The sequence below is a fragment of the Zingiber officinale genome, chromosome 5A (assembly GCF_018446385.1).
Source record: "Zingiber officinale cultivar Zhangliang chromosome 5A, Zo_v1.1, whole genome shotgun sequence".
In the NCBI taxonomy this organism is placed as follows: Eukaryota; Viridiplantae; Streptophyta; class Magnoliopsida; order Zingiberales; family Zingiberaceae; genus Zingiber; species Zingiber officinale.
The window spans coordinates 64,978,152-64,996,630 of NC_055994.1; positions in this window are offsets into that span (position 1 = coordinate 64,978,152).

Genomic DNA, 18,479 nt, shown 5'->3' on the forward strand with positions numbered 1-18,479 from the left:
GAACCAACTTGGTTTAGTTGTGAACCAAACCAAGGGGTTAATGGGCTAATTTTTGGTTAAGGAATAATGTATTGGATTTAGGCTTTCTAATCCAACTCATTAATGAGGGTTATATATTGATATGGTTGAGAAAAGATTATACACATGATATCATTAATTGGCTTGTAAGGTTTTTGGAAAACTTTAACCCAATTTCTCTTCTCCTCTCCCTCTCCCCTCTCTCTTTGTCGCCGCCAACAAGGGGAAGCCTTTCCCCTTGTTGTCGTGACCACCACAAGGAAGAAATCTCTCCCTTGTGTGCTTCTCTTCGTCTTCCTCTTGATCCCTCTTCTTTGCTCATGGCTAGTAACTTCCGAAAGAGAGACTTGTTCTCAAGGAGTCGTCTTAAGGAGCTTAGTGTGAATACGAATAGAGGTGAGGTTCGACAACATTGCTACGGTTGATGCCCTTCTCGTTACAGGTCATTTGTAAGGTACACCTAGCGTAAATTTTCCGTGAACATTTCATTATGTGATCATGTTTGGTATGTTATAACCTTGCACGTGTGTGGTGCATGTGATGTAATAATTTAAGAATTATTATTATTTTATTTTCCACTGCGCATATTTACGAAACATGTTTTAGCACACACCGCATCGGGCATATCCCAACAGTGGTATTAGAGCCTGATCATGCTTCGACATGATCATAAAATTATTTTTACAATTCATAATTTATGTTGTAATTAATTTTAGAATTTTTTTAGAAATATTAAGTATTTTTTTATTTTTAGAAAGTTTCTTAAATTGTTAGGAAATTCCATTTTAAGAAATTTTCTGATATAATTTCAGAAAATTAAATTTAGAAATTATAATTTCTAGAATTTTCTAAAAGTTTAAGAAATATTTTATTTTTAGAAAATTTCTTAATTTGTTAGGTAATACTAAATATGAAAGACTCAAAATTTTTTTAAAAAAAATCCAGATATGAGGTATTCTAAATTAAATTATAGAATTAATCTTTGCTGAAATTTTCAGATTTATTAAAATATTTCATTTTTAGAAAGTTTCCTAAATTTAAAAATCATAAAAAAAATCCATATTTGAATTATTCTAAATTAAATTATAGAATTAATATTTTCTAGAATTTTTAGATTTATTAAAATATTCTATTTTTAGAAAATTTCTTAAATTGTGAGGAAATACCAAATTTGGAAAGATTTGAAAAATCATAAAAAAATCCATATTTGAATTATTCTATAATAAATTAATAAAAATTATTTATTTATTTCTTAAATGGTTAGGAAATTAATTTGAAAATTTGTTTCCAAAATAATTAAAAAAATTTTATTGATAGAAAGATTCTAGATGATATATGTTAATTAAATTTAAAAATTAGTTTCTTAATTTGATTAAATAAATTTTGATTTATTAAAATCAGATTTATAACATATTTTTATTTCAAAAATAAAATTACAACATATGTAAATTTATGCCATGAACATACCATATTGTATAACATGTAGATGCGTTAATTATGACATGATTAGATTTTGCCATACGTGTGATGTGATTAGATCTTACTATATGTATGATGTGTCATGCTATGTCATGCATGCGATGTGTCATGTTATCATTTATGTCATGCGTGCGACGTGTCATGTCATGATTTATGTCATGCATGTAATGTCATGTAGATAGAATTTTGCATGATGTAGATGAGACCTAAATCCCTTACTCAATATTAAAACCTACACCTTCCATTAATATAGTAAGAACCAGAGTTTAAGTTCTTATTTAAGTTGTTAGCCAAAGTCAAGCTCAACTTAAAATTAAACATGTTCAAACCATAGAGATGCAATCTCATGATTAACGGGTTGGTTTTAAACTTGAAGCGTTGATTTGTTGTGTCAAAGTCATGATCAATATGGATAGAGGTGAAGTTGGATGATGTGCATTTATGTATACTTGTTAATGTGTTAACACCCCGATGTTTATGCGAAAATTAATTAGTTTTTAGCATAATGTGATAGTTGCATATAAGTGATATGCAATCAGTAAATATGTTATCTACCACTATAGCTAAGAATGACTTGTTGGCTAAAGTCAAGGTTATTCTTATCTATGTTGGATATCAACCCACTTGGAAAAAATCAACCATCTCCCGAATTCAAAATAAGGGTATTTAAATTTGATAAATAAGAGAGCTTTTATGTAAATTGTTTACATAAATAAATCATCTCTTATACATTCTCATTTTTGTATTTCTAGGTTAATCTTTTAATTATAACTTCTGTTAATCTACGTTTGATTTTGGACTCGAACAAATTGACTGGGCTAAAATTCTTGGACTAGTTTCAAAATTTAAGAATTGTTTTCAAAGCTGAGAAGCTATCTTATGTCCTTGATCTGTTGGTTGCTACTCGGAATATCGTACTGGTTCCCCTGTACAAAAATTTTGTACAAGTCCTGAACCATTCCTAACAACCTATTGTGTTCTTTAGAAATTAAATTTGGAATCACAAACAGAACTTAACATTATTGATTCCAAATTCAACTTATCTGTTCTTAGAGGTTTAGACTTGGATTGCAAATGATGCTTAATATTATTAATCCAAATCCACCTATGTTACAAATTTGATTAAATATTTATTTCAGAGATCGGCTTACAGGTTAAACATGCGAGGCACTAGGCCTTCTTGGTTATGGGAGCATCCACCACTTCCTAGACAAAGCCTTTCAACGAAATTCAATATTTAATCTCCTTATAGTAACCCTGGGTTTAACCATTAAGAACAATCGAATCACAAGATCGAAAAAACAAAAGAAACACAAACTCGAATCATAAATTCGAAACCTAGAAACGTTAGCCTCTTGTGTTTGGTATTTCAAGATCTAAACAAAAAGATGAACTAGTTATGATACGGAAACTAATAACTAGTTATACCTTTTGTAGCTTATAGACCTCTCAATCTTCTATCGTATTCCTCTTCTTATCTCGGATGTCGTGTGGGCGACGATCTACTGAGACGAGAATTCACCCAAGCTTCCTTCTTCTCCAAGTAAGTTTCGGCCACCACCTATCTTCAAGAGATGAAGAATTTTCGACCACCAACCAAGCTCTAAGGGATGCTAAGAAACAAAGCCTCCTATCTCGCCTTCTTCCTCTAACAAGATCTGGCCACCACCAAGCTCCTTGAGATGAAGATGCCGTCGGCCACACAAGGAAGAAGAATAGGAGAAAAGGAGGTAGAGAAGGCCGGCCACCACCAAGGAAGAGAAGAGAGGAATAATAGAAGATATATTGTTGTGAGGTGAGGCACTTCTACCCTCTCTTTTATATTCCTTGGTCTTGGCAAATAAGGAAAGTTTTAATTAACACTTCCTTAATTTCCTTGCCAATGAAAGGAAAATTTAATTAAAATTCCTTTTATTCTATTAATGTGGCCGACCCCTACAACTCCTCCAAACAAGGAAAGTTTTAAACACAAAATTAAAACTTCCTAATTTGTTTCCGGAAATTTTTAAAATAAAAATTTCTCTTTAAAAATTCCCTTCATGGTTGGTTATAAAAGGAAACTTTTATAAATTAAAATCTTTCTATTAAAACATGTGGATGATTACAATAAGGAAAGTTTTCTCCAAAATTAAAATCTTTCTTTCAATCTATAAATAAGGAAAGATATCAAACCTTTCTCTTAATCTTTTGTAGAAACTATAAAAGGAAAGATTTAATTTTAAAACTCTCTTTTAAAATCATGAGGATGGTTACGAAAAAGGAAAGTTTTATCAAAAATTAAAATCTTCCTTTTAACTACAAATAAGGAAAGATATCAAACCTTTCTCTTAATCTTTTGTAGAAAGCTATAAAAGGAAAAAAAAAATTAAACTCTCTTTTAAAACCATGGCTTCCACATAAGGAAAGATTTTAAAATAAACTCCTTTTATTTTTTTATGTGGCCGGCCACCTAAGCTTGGGCTCCAAGCTTGGCTTGGCTGGCCACCTAAGAATGGGTAAGAAGGTGGGTATAAGACTTTATAAATAAGAGGGTATGACAGGGACCGAGAGGACGAATTGGTTTTGATCTCCCGATGAATTTGAGCTTCCCGTGTTCGCCATGAACACCCAACTCGAGTTCATCAATAATATCTCATTCCACTAAAGAGTTATTATTCAACTACTGCACCAATCCAATATTACTATATGAGCTCCTTCTTATCATGAGTGTGTTAATCTCCTTGTGTTTAAGATATCGAATGTCCACTAATTAAATGAGTTACTGACAACTCACTTAATTAATATCTAACTCCAAGAGTAGTACCACTCAAACTTATTGTTATGTCAGATTAAGTCCACCTGCAGGGTTTACATGACAATTCTTATGAGCTCCTCTTGGGGACATTATCAACCTAGATTACTAGGACACAGTTTCATTCTATAATCAACAACACACCATATAAATAATATCATTTCCCAACTTATCGGGCCTATTGATTTATCAAACTAAATCGCACCCTTTGATAAATTAAAGAAATTAATATTGAGTATATGTGCTTGTTATTATATTATGATTAAGAGCACACACTTCCATAATAACAAAGATCTTGTTCTTTTATGTAGTCAGTATAAAAAGAACTTACCTTAAATGATCCTGCTCAATACACTCAGAGTGTACTAATGTAATTTTATAGTCAAGATAAACTAATATCAAATTACACTACAACTATTTCAATGGTTTGTTCCTTTCCATCTTAGTCGTGAGCTACTTTTTATAACTTATAAGGAACTGATAACGTAATATTCTGTGTGTGATACCACATATCATGTTATCTATAATATAAATTAATTGAACAACTACACTTAGCATATAAATGTAGACATTTGACCAATGTGATTCTTTATTTCAAAATAAATATTTACAAAAATCTAGACTTTTAGTATACACTCTAACATGATCAACCTCTTCCCACCAGTCTTGATGTCGATGCAACTGCGGACCAACTGCTGGCCCTTCAGAAACATAAGGATGATTTTGTACTTGCTAGTTGCATCATGCTAGCCGCTATGACTGTTAAATTATAGAAACAGCATGAGCATTTGGATGCTTATGATATTATCTATCATCTTCGTGAGCTATTTGATGAGCAAGTTAGATCTGAAAGGTTCGAGGTCTCCAAGCTTCTCTTTTGCTCAAAGATGTAGGAGAGTTTGTCTGTTGTACAATACGTATTAAAGATGAATGGCTACATAAAACATTTAGCATCACTCAATTTTACGATGGATCATGAGTTAAGTATTGACTTAATTCTATATAGTTTACCAAAAAGTCATTCACAATTTGTGATGAATTATCGGATGAACAATTTGGAATCGACCATCCCTGAGATGATAAATAGGCTCAAGACTGTGGAGCCTTCTGTTAAGGGTGAATAGAAAACTATGATGTTAGTAGACTCATCCAAGAAAGGTTCTAAGAGGAAGTCAAAACATCAAGCTAAAGAAAAGAGAAAAAGGGCCAAGGTAGTAGAATGGGCAAAAAAGGGTCCATGCCATGGCAAGATGGGACACTAGCGAAGAAATTGTAAGATCTATCTTGAGTCTGTGGAGAAAAATAAGGCATTCGATGCCCCATTCTCTTAGGTATTTAGGTTATTGATTGTCATGCTATTTCCTCAGACACTTGGATATTAGATACTAGGTGTGACTCACATATATGTAATGACATACAGGGGCTAAGGAATAGAAGAAGACTCGTCAAGGGAGAAACAAGTCTGTGAGTTGGGAATGGAGTAAAGGTTGCTGCAGTCGCCATCGGAACATACTTGTTAAAGCTTTCTAGTGGACTTGTCTTAGAACTAGATAATTGTTATTTTGTTCTAGCATTAATAAAGAACATTGTTTCTATTTCTTGCTTAAATAGAAAAGGTTTCCATTTAACTTTTAGTAATAATTGTTGTTATATAACCTTAAATGATGTTCTTTATGGCACTGGAACTTTATGTAATGATATCTACACGTTAGATATATCTAATGACGTACTCAATATCGAAAAAACAATAATAGTGCCCGAATAGATAATCAATTAACCTCTTACTCGTGACATTATCACCTTGGCCATATAAGCAAGAAACACATGTCTAAATTGCAAAAGATTGTAGTTCTCGAATCATTTGAATTAGATACATTTGATATATGTGATTCATGTTTAAAAGGCAAGATGACAAAGTTACCTTTTTCTCAAAAGGGTGAATGAGTTGATGAGTTACTTAGGCTCGTACATACCGATGTATGTGAACCAATGACAACTCATGCATTAGGAGGTTATAGCTACTTCATTACTTTCATTGGTGATCACTCTCATTATGGGTATGTGTATTTAATGAAATATAAGTATGAAGCCTTTGAAAAGTTTAGAGAATTCAGAAGTGAAGAAGAGAAACAACTTGGTAAAAATATTAAAATACTTTGATTCGATCGAGGTGGTGAATATGTAAGCCAAGAGTTTTTAGATTATTTAAGGGGCAATAGTATATTGTCTTAATAGACTCCGCCTTATATGTTACAACAACATGGTGTATCAGAAAGGCATAATCGAATCTTGTTAGACATGGTTAGATCAATGATGGATCGTGCAGATCTTCCAAGACCTTTTGGGGTTATGCACTCATGATAGTTGTTTACTTGCTAAACAGAGCCCTGATGAAGGCAATCTCAACTACTTCATATGAGGTATGGACTAGTAAGAAACCCCTCATATCTTATTTGAAGACATGGGGATGTCCTGCTTATGTAAAGAGTACTATATCAGACAAGTTGGATGTCAAGTCTGATAAGTATTTATTTATTGGATACCCTAAGAAAACTAAGGGTTACCAATTCTATCACCTCTTGGAATAAAAAATGTTTGTTTCAAGGTATGCTACCTTCCTAGAGAAGGAATTTCTCTTACAGGAAGCAAGTGGGAGTGCGGTTGAACTTGATGAAGTTCAAGAGACTCTAATAAACACTAATGAGATGCCTAGTCAAGAACCACAACCGATTATAACACGACCTCCTCATAGATCAGGTAGGACATGCAATATTCCTTAGAGATATGGATCTCTTGTAAGAGAATCGAATGATGTGTTACTAATTGAGGATGAGGAACTTACTAATTACGAAGAGGCTCTGAATAGTTTTGAAAAGGACAAGTGGCTTACAACCATGAAGACATAAATGGATTCCATGTACAAAAACTAAGTTTAGAACTTGGTGGACCCACCTGAAGGCATTACGCCTATAGGGTGCAAATGAGTTTTCAAGAAGAAAACTGACATGGAGATAATATTATTATCTACGAGGTAAGGTTGGTGGCGAAAGGCTATCGTCAAAGGTAATGTATTGACTATGACGAAACTTTCTCACATGTGGTCATGCTTAAATTCATTTGGATAATTCTGACCATATCAGCTCATCATGATTATGAGATATGGAAGATGAATGTGAAAACAACTTTTCTTAATGGAAATCTGCTCAATGATGTGTATATAACACAGCTAAAAGGCTCAACATCTGTCAATAAGAATAAAGTATGCAAGCTTTAACTGTCCATTTATGGACTAAAGCAAGCATCCAGGAGTTGGAATATTCATTTTGATAAGGTGATCAAATGATTTGATTTCTCACAAAATTCAGACAAACCTTGTGTACCAAAAGGTTAGTGGGAGTGTAGTCGTATTCCTAACATTATATGTTGATGATATATTGCTTATAGGAAATGATGTGCTAGTTCTACAGTCAGTTAAAGTTTGGTTGTCCAATACGTTCTCCATGAAAGACATGGGAGAAGCAACTTACATCCTCGAGATGAAAATCTATAGAGATAGATCGAAAATGTTGTTTGGTCTTTCACAATCGACATATATAGACAGAGTACTAAAATGGTTTAGCATGTCTGAATCCAAGAAAGATTTCATATCTATGAGGCATAGAATTCAACTTTCGAAGTCTATGTGCTCACATACAAAAGATGAGAGGATTTGCATGGATAAGATACATTATGCGTCCACAATAAGATCTATCATGTATGTTATGTTATGTACAAGACTCGATATATCATATTTTCTGAGTGTTACAAGAAGATACTAGTCTGATCCAGGATTGGATCATTAGGTGGCTGTTAAGATGATCCTTAAGCACTTAAGAAAAACTAAGGATATGTTCTAAGTTTTTGGAGATGGTAATATAACCATATGCGGATATACAGATGCTAGTTTCCAGACGGATAAGGATGACTCCAAGTCCCAGTCTGGATTCATATTCATATTAAATGGAGGTGCAGTTAGTTGGAAAAGTTCCAAGTAAGACACTATTGCAGATTCTACCTGTGAGGTGGAATACATTGTAGCTTTGGAAGCAGCAAAGGAAGTAGTTTGGATCAAGAAGTTCGTTACTAAACTTGGAGTGGTTCCACCCATTGTTGAAGCATTACCTATATACTATGACAGCACTAGAGCCATTGCGCAGGCAAAGGAATCGAGGTCTCATCAGCAATTAAAATATGTGCTTCGCCATTATCATCTGATCAGGAGATCATTAGTTGGAAAGAAACACAACTCGAGAAAATTCCCACTGAAAGGAATCTAGAGGATCCTTTAACAAAGGCTCTACCACAAAGCAAGTTTGAGAGTCATGTCTGTGCTTATGGTTGAGGACACTGTGGCGATTGGCTTTAGGCCAAGTGAGAGTGTTAGAATTTGAGGGATATCCTAAGACAATCTTCTTTCAGTTTTTTCTATTTATTTGATAAGTATAGATTCACTATATGTTTGATTGTCTTAAACTCATTTACTGAATGTTCGTAATATAATTGATAGCATGAGAGAATTTATGATTGGATCGCAACTAGTGATCATCTCTACATGTGTAATTATGAATATACTAAAATTTTTCTAGTCATCGAATTGATGTATTCAGACACCATCAATTCTGTAAGACTTGTAACGACCTGGCCCTTTGACCTCTTGGGCGGCCCTTGCGGCGGCCCACTAGCGGCCCCTTATGTCGTCGGCCCATTTGGCGACCTCTAATGTCGTCGACCGACGACCCTTGACCGTATCGTTACTCACTAGGACTTTCCACCCCTGGCAGTGGATTTTTGCCTCTCCTAGGATTCGAACTCTAAACCTCCAAGCTTAAGTATTAGAGTTTATGAATCCTGGTAGCCAAGTGAGCGCCGCTACTACTACTACTGAAGGAGGGACGGGGTTACTTGCTTAAAACATACATACATGTATATGCATATGAACTCATGGCAGTGGAAGTGGGTTGTCTAAAATTTAATTTGATCATATGCATATGGACTAAACATGACATGTGAACCATATAATCATATCACATAGTAAACATGCTTAACATACTAATCCTTCAAACATAACATGTAACTTGATTTATCATCAACTACTTAAAACATGATTCATGATATCGTGAGCATACCAACATGAAACAATAAAACATAAGAGCATAATCTATCCATGCTAGTTCAAGTAGTTATCAAGCATATGGTTAAACATGGTTCACATAAAAGGTCAAGACATAAATATAAGTTCTGAAACACAAAGGGATCTATTCCACCATGCCACTTCCACACACATTCTTGCCCTTCCTACTGCTCCTCTTAATTTAGACATTCCTTTCCTTTTTCTGCAGTACAAGGAAACATAAAACTATAAGCACATAGGCTTAGTAAGTCCCTTTCCTACTCACAAATCCACAAATCATGCATAATCCATAAAGTAGTAACATGTTCATTTGGCAAATCATAACATAACATGTGAAAACATAAGTCTAAAGTCATATCATAGCATGTGGGAGCATAAACATAAAATCATAACATAGCATGTGAGATCATAAACATAAAACCATATCATATCATATGAGAGCATATCATGAAATCATATCATATCATGTGAGGGCGTAATGATTATATAAATATCATAGAAATATTTTCAAGAGCACTTAAATAAGCATAAAGGAAACCATATAACATGAACTTGTAGATGCAAGATGTTCTTTTGAAAGCATGTATCATGAAATGAATATATGCAAGATGTCCTTTTGAAAACATATATCATATACATACTTAAACATAATCTCAACATGAGGGTCCGGCTTGTACCACATACATACATGAATGCGCGCATCTTAAGTAGATCCAAGGTAGCTAATCTTGAACCTACTAGGAACTAGGCCCGTTTCATAGACCATCGACCTAAGGGCAACTTAGGAGCTTATCCCTTTTACTAGGCCAGTTTCATAGACCATCGACCTAGGGGTGCTAATGGAGCCCACCCTTGGTACAAGCCATACAAAAGTAAAATAGCATATCATGTTTCTTATCATATCATACATATCATGTTCTTGTATGTTCTTAATTCCAACTTAAGGGAAGCATCTCTTAGGCTTTTCACTTACATAAGCCTTTCATAAACATATCATGTTCTTGTCATATCATGTAACATAGCATGTTCTTGTCATATCATGAAACATAGCATGTTCTTAGCATATCATGAAGCATAGCATGTTCTTATCATATCGTGAAGCATAGCATGTTCTTATCATATCATAAAGCATAGCATGTTCTTGTCATGTAAAACATATCATTTTCATGCATAGTTAAGGGTTTTGAACTTTCTACAAGCCCTAGTCATACTTGGCCGAAACTTGCAAGGTCATGGTCTTGGTTCTTAAGCAACTTTAAACAAAGAAAGCATCATATTAGTATCACATGGTACTTATCATAACATAGGGGACCTTTAGCAACCATAAACCCTAGTTTTCTTGGTTTGGCCGAAACCAACATATCATGGTTCTAGCTCTTTTTTTTTAGCAACATAAGCATGAAGAATTTAAACTAACATCATATAGGAGCTCATACATCATAAGGAATCATGAACAAGCATAGTTGGTTCCAAAAGTTTTCTCTAACCCTTTTATCTCCTCTTGGCCGAAACCTAAAGGAGGTGTTTCTAAACTTTTTAAGCAACATGTAGCATGAAACTTTTACAACATTCATAGCATAGGAAGAGAGGTTCTTAGTAAGCATAATTAGGTTTCTAACCCTAATATTCAACCTTGGCCGAACCCTATAAGCATGTGTTCTAGGTTTCTTTTAACAACTTGAAGCATGAAACTTTTATAACATACATAGCATAGGAAAAGATTCATAGTAAGCATAATTAGGTTCCTAACCCTAATGTTCATCCTTGGCCGAACCCTATAAGCATGTGTTCTAGGTTTCCTTTAACAACTTGAAACATGAAACTCTTACAACATACATAGCATAGGAAGAGATTCATAGTAAGCATAATTAGGTTTCTAACCCTAATGTTCATCCTTGTCCGAACCTTATAAGCATGTGTTCTAGGTTTCCTTTAACAACTTGAAGCATGAAACTCTTACAACATACATAGCATAGGAAAAGATTCATAGTGAGCATAATTAGGTTTCTAACCCTAATGTTCATCCTTGCTCGAACCCTATAAGCATGTGTTCTAGATTTCTTTTAACAACTTGAAGCATAAAACTTTTAACTAATATCATACAATGGGTTACTTATCATGAGGAATCATAAACAAGCTTAGTTGAGTTTTTAAACTTCCTCTAATGCCTTTGTTTCTTACTTGGCCGAAACTCTAAAACATGGATCTACCCTTTTATGCAACCTAAACATGAGAATTTTAAGCTAACATCATGTAGTGAGTTATAAACCATAAGGGATCATAAACAAGCATAGTTTACATTTTAAACTTTCTCTAAACATCTTTATCTTCTCATGGCCGAAACTTAAAAGAGTGGGGTTCTAAGTTTTAAACAACATAAAGCCCTAAAACCTTTTTTTTTTACCACCATAGATAATCAAGAACTAATAGATGACATGTTTCCAACTTTACTTATCATGGCCGAACCCTACAAGGTAACTTCCTAGGTTTTTTTTTTCAAATCATTTGTAAGCGTAGAAAACATAGGAGCTACTTGTACTGCAGGTGAGGGGGGATACTTACTTCCTCTCGCTTGATTTACTAAGAGAAGTAACCTTGCTTGTGAAGCTTTCCTAGAGAAAAATCCTCTTGGTTGGGTTTCGGCAATGGTGAGGAGAGGGAGGCAAAATGAATTTTTCTATTCTCTTTCTCCTTTTATTCCAAATGAAAGGAAGAAGGAAAAATGAACTTTTCCTTCCCTTTTCTTTTACTCATCCTAAATGAAGGGAGAAAGCAAAACCCTCTTTTCATTGAAAGAAGAAGAAGAAAACTTGAACTTCTCCTTCTTAGTGAAGAGAGCCTGCACTTTCCTTACCTTTAACTATCTTGTCCCTTTCCTTTCTAACAGCACACCCCTGCTGGGGCTACTGGTTATGACATAGAACTACTTATTAAGAGGTCCAAGGTTCAAACCTTGGTCATGCCTCTTTTTGGTTCTATTTTTCTTTTATTTTTGGAAATATTCACATAAGGCTTATTCTAATCATGCAACAATTCTCATAAAACAACTTAGGGATCCTATGGGTGTTACAAGACTAGCACAACTTATACTCATTAGTTCGACCAAACAGCCGTTTTCTCACTGGATGGAGATATTATGATGTCGAGAGTTAAACGTGGATGCTGATTATGATAACTAGTTCATTCAAGTGACTCGCTATAAGACTTCATATGGTTCTCTACATATATATAGATATGGCTATGGAGTTTTTATGGCAGCACGAGTGCAAGTTTCCTTCGACTTGAAATATACAAGTCATCTTGGTCATGGAGACTTATACTTTGATATCTTAAAGAAACATCTCATTGAGGTGTGGACCCAGGATGATTAGGTATAAGTTGAAGTGTCCGAAGGTGTTTGGATAACCCACAAAGGATTCACTGCTCCTTGCGAGAAGACGTATATCTTATGGCCACTCGTTAGGATTATTACTCAAATTATTTGGCCAAAGCATTATATGTTACGAGTGCGAGACTCTTGTACACATATATGAGTAATTTGAATCTGCAGAACAAGGAAGTATTACTTGGGCTAGGTGTGACATAGTCAGCCTAGTGGGGACAAGACATATAGACTATGCCCTGAACCAAGTGGGTATAAGACGAGTGAAAGGAGCAAGGCACGACTCACTGTAGCTGTTGATGGATTTAGAATTAATTCTAAAATCAACTATGATTTTCTAGCTAATTGGAGATCATAATATACTATGTGTCACTCATGATCATTCTATAATTAAGTAGTTAATTATGAACAACCAAGATAAACCGGGAACCTATTAGGTCACACGCACTAACGAGTCTCTAAAAATATAAAATAAGTTAAAGAATAAGATTCTTAGATCAAGAGATAAATATTTGGTTGGACTATACATAAGATAAATATGGAAATATTTATTGCAATGGAAGCGCGGATGGGTCACACCTCTTTTGGAAGAGTTGGACCATATTTGATTTAATCATGAATTAGTCATGAACCAACTTGGTTTAGTTGTGAACTAAACCAATGGGTTAATGGGTTAATTTTTGGTTAAGGGATAATGGGTTAGATTTGAATTTTCTAATCCAACTCATTAATGAGGACTATATATTGATATGGTTGGGAGACAATTATACACATGAGATTATTAATTGGCTTGTAAGATTTTTGAAAAACCTTAACCCAATTTATCTTCTCCTCTCCCTCTCCCCTCTCTCTTTGTCGCCGGCAACAAGGGGAAGCCTCCCCTTCTTATCGTGACCACCACAAGGAAGAATTCTCTTCCATGTGTGTTTCTCTTCCTCTTGCTCTTGATCACTCTTCTTCAATCATGGCTAGTAACTACCGAAGGAGAGACTTATACTCAAGGAGTTATTTTGATGAGCTCGCATGGATATGAATAGAGGTAAGGTTCAACAACGTTGCTACGGTTGATGTCATTCTCATTACAAGTCATCCGTAAGGTACACCTAGCGTAAATTTACTTTCTGTAAAAATTTAATTATGTGATCATGATTGGCATGTTGTATCCTTATATGTGTATGGTGTGTGTGATGTAATAATTTAAGAATTATTATTATTTTATTTGCGCTGCATATGTTTACGAAACATGTTTTAGTACACACCGCATCGGGAATATCCCAACAACTATTAGTACCCTGTGGTAGTTTTAATATGGTCAACTAAGTTAAGTTAGGTTCTGTGTATTTGATCCTTGTGTCTAAGTGTACAAGAGCTTAAGAACACAAGAAATCGAGCGGAAGATGCAGCTAGCGAGAAGGATGGCACGGGAAGGGAACCGACGGGCTTAGTGTATCCGAGGGATGAGGTGTTGCGGAAGAGTACACCAGTGGACAAGAAGGACGTGTGTGACGTTTGAGGGTCGAGAAGTTGGGGAGGAAGCCTACACAAGGAGAAAATCAGAAAATGGGTCAGAGTGAGCCCAATTCTGAATGGAGGAAATTACTCAGGTGAACAGAGCAGCGGAAGAGCAAAACAGAGCTACTGGAGGCGCCTCCAACGTTGCTGGAGGCACCCTTGCGCCTTTCTAGTGAAAGACGCCTTCAAAATATTGAAGGCGCCTTCAAACTATTGAAGGCGCCTTCAAACTATTGAAGGCACCTTCAAGCCCTCATGGAAGGCGCCTTCAATCACTTGAAGGCGCGTTAGACTGGGCAAAAAGTGGTCATTTTATCCTCAACTACCTCGCTAGAGGCGCCTTCCAGCTTATTGGAGGCGCCTTCTAGCCCCGAATAAAATTTTTCAGGGGCTATAAAAAGACCCCTAAAGTTAGGAAATAGATAACAACTCCAGTATTTATTTTCTAGCACATTTTTGAGCACTCAACGAGCGTAATAGGCTTCTCCGAAGGAGATATTTTCAGTGCTCTTTTCTATCTTGGATTAACAACCACCTACGTTGTAACCAAGTAACTGAGTTGGAAGAATAAGAAAGGTTCACATTATTTTTAACAGGCAATTCACTCCCCCCCCCCCCCTCTTGTTGGTCGCACAGGTCCTAACAAGTGGTATCATAGCTAGGTTCACCTCAGAAGGATTAACCGTCAACTAAAACACCGAGATGATCATCGAACAGAGCATCTGTCCCCCGAAGTTCGAGGGAGAATTCACATTATGGAAGAAATGCATGAAGGTATTTTTTAAAACTGATTTTGAATTTTTTTTTTTTATAATTAAATATGATTTTGTAGCTTCCAAAGACCAACAAGGAAAAGAAAAGGAAGAATTCCAATTAACCAAGAAGGAGCAAGCAGACTTCATAGCAAACGAACGAGACAAGTTTCATATACTCAACGTACTTCCACCCCAGGAAGGTAATCAAATCAAAGATTATGAATTAGCAAAGGAACTTAGGGAGAAGTTCCTGGAACTACACGAAGAAACTTCTGAAGCAAAGCTCGTGAGATAGGACCTGTTCCAGAACCAATTAACGAACCTTCAGAAGGAAGAAAGCAAAACAGTTGCACATCTGCACTCAAGGATCAAAGAACTCATCACCGGACTCACGAATCTTGAAGAAAAGGTAACGAACCAAAATTCATTAAGGTACGCTTTAAATGCATTTCTTAGAACTCTGTGGACCTCCATAGTCAACTCGTTTTATATATCTAAAGACCTAGAAGTTAGTTCATTAGAAAATCTTTTTTCCACCTTTGAACTTCATGAATCTAGATGTGCAAAGTTGAAAAGGGCCCCAGTCAGAACATTGCCCTGAAGGCAAGAACGGATGATCCATGCTCCAAAGTGTCAACTAATGAGGATGAAGCGGCCCTAATGGTGAGAAAACTTTGTAAATTCATTAAATCTAATAAATTTAATTCAGTCATAGGTAAAAGGCACTTTCAGAGCAAAAGAAAGGTTTGAGGCTACAACTGCAATGAAGAAGGACACATCAAAGATGACTGTCCTAAATTAAAGAAGAAGGAGAAAGACAAGGACAATAGACCAAAGCACAAGAACTTGAAAGCCACATGGGATGAATTGTCGTCCTCTGAATCTGAAATCGAAGCCTATGTTAAACTAGCCCTAATGGTATACCATTAAAAAGAACAAAAGCAGCTCAGAGATAAGCATCGATGAAGGGAAAGGATCATCAAAGGAAAGTTGCGATAAAGGAGGAGTATCAGAAAATGAGGTAAGTCAGGTACATACCTTATCTCTTGAAAAGTCATTTCAATTTATTAAGATTCTTTCTAAAGATTTAGTAAAATTAGAAAAAAAAAATATATATACTTGAAAAGACAATTAGCCAATGCATGCTCCTTAGATTTGTTTGATAATTTAAAATTAGAAAACAATAAATTGAAAATACAAATCGAAAGTTTGAAAAATAAACATACATGTTTGAAACTGAATAACTTTCAAAAACTAAAATTTAGAAAGTATCGTAGACTAAACTGGTACATTAGAAATCACCGAGGATAAATTAAAAAAATCCCCAGAAGTTATGTACCAGCCAAATTTTTAGTAAATCCAGTAGACAGGAACCTATACTGGATTCCAAGATCATGCTTAGATTAAATTGATTTTTTTTTGAGAAGTCTCAAAAAGAAAATTAAATATTTATTTTCTTTAAAAGACTCTGTTTATATGTGGTTGTTGTTCCAATATCCAAGAAGGACTAGTACCTTACTACAGCCTGGAAGCCCGTTATTAAAATTAATATTTAATTGTCTAACTGTTAAGACAGTTAATGGTTATAAATTTTTTTATGATACCTCTAGAAAAGTGTTTCATATTTTTTAATGTGATCAAAGGGGAAGATAAGTATAAGTCATGGGGGAGTAAGAACAATTTTACTATTTTTGTTCAAATTTTTGCAATTTTTGTTAACTTGGTTAATTCTCTATATTGCAAGATCTTTTTTGCAACTTGTTATTATTCTGTTAGACCCTAACTTTAACTTCGGTTGATGCACATCAAAAGGGGGAGATTGTTAATACCCCATGGTAGTTTTGATATGGTCAACCAAGTTAAGTTTGGTCCGGTGTATTTGATCCTTGTGTCTGAATGTGTAGGAGCTTAGGAACACAAGAAGTCGAGCGGAAGACGCAGCTAGCGAGAAGGATGGCACGGGAAGGGAGTCGATGGGCTCGGTGCATCCAAGGGACAAGGTGTTGCGGAAGAGTACACTAGTGGACGAGAAGGACGTGTGCAACGTTTGAGGGACGATAAGCCGGGGTGGAAGCCTGCTTGAGGAGAAAACTGGAAGATGGGTCCGGGTGAGCCCAATTCGGGATGGACAAATTTACCTAGGTGAACGGAGTAGCGGAAGAGAAAAATAGAGCTGCTAGAGCTGCTGGGGGTGCCCTCGTGCCTTTCTGGTGGAAGGCGCAGTCAAATTATTGAAGGCGCCTTCAAGCTCTCATGGAAGACACCTTCAATCACTTGAAGGCACCTTAGACTGGGCAAAAAGTGGTCGTTGGCGAGGATAAAGTCTTATCCTCGCCTACCTCACTGGAGGCACCTTCTAGCTTATTGGAGGCATCTTCCAGCCCCAGATAGAATTTTTTTAGGGGCTATAAAAAACCCTAGATCTAGGAAATAGATAATAACTCCAGTATTCATTTCCTAGCACATTTCTGAGTGTTCAACGAGTGTAATAGACTTCTCCTTCTACATGAAGGGGATCTTTTCAGTGCTCCTTTTGTCTTGGATTAACAATCACCTAGGTTGTAACTAAATAACTCCTTAGTGTCTTTAATTTATTAGTTGTTTAATTTCTTTTTTATAAAGTGTGCTACTAATCTGAGTTGAAAGAACAAGAAAGGTTCACGTTGTTTTTAATAGGCAATTCACCCCCCTCTTGCCGACTACACGGGTCCTAACAGGCACACCCTAAACTCATTTAGTGTGAAGAGATAACACTCTTAGGAACTCAATACCTATTGGAGCTCCTTGGATGTACTAGGTACTCACTAGGAAAAATTTCTTTAAATACCCTCGTAATGTTTTTTTCTAGACTTCTTAGAAGTCTTAGTCATTGTAATCTCATTAAAGTCAACTGTAGGGATGACTTTCCTTATAACCTTGACTTCACTCCTAAAACTAGGATTAGTTTCATAGTTATATAGAACTCTATGGTATGAAGTCATGCTTTCCTTGGAATAAGGTTTGCATCTCAACTGTTTATTGCCCTTAGAAGACTCTTGTTTACCTAAACCTTAGTTTTGCTTCTTGGACTCTTTAACCTTATTCGTTATTTTCTTAAGGGTCATTTATAATTGATCAGGTTTTGACCTTAAAACTTGATTTTCAATATCTAAGGCATTTATCCTTGATTTTTCATGATTGTCTTGGATTTTTCTTTTTCTAGGCATATGTCTAAATTGCTTAGGGTGCTTGCCTAGATTGTTGTCAACCTTTCTATCTCTAGGTATACTTGTTCTAGCATGATATAACCTAAATTTATCCTTAGAATTATCATGTTTTCTATTATCATGATAATAAGTACTAAAATTATAAAGCTTATTTCTAGCATGCTTC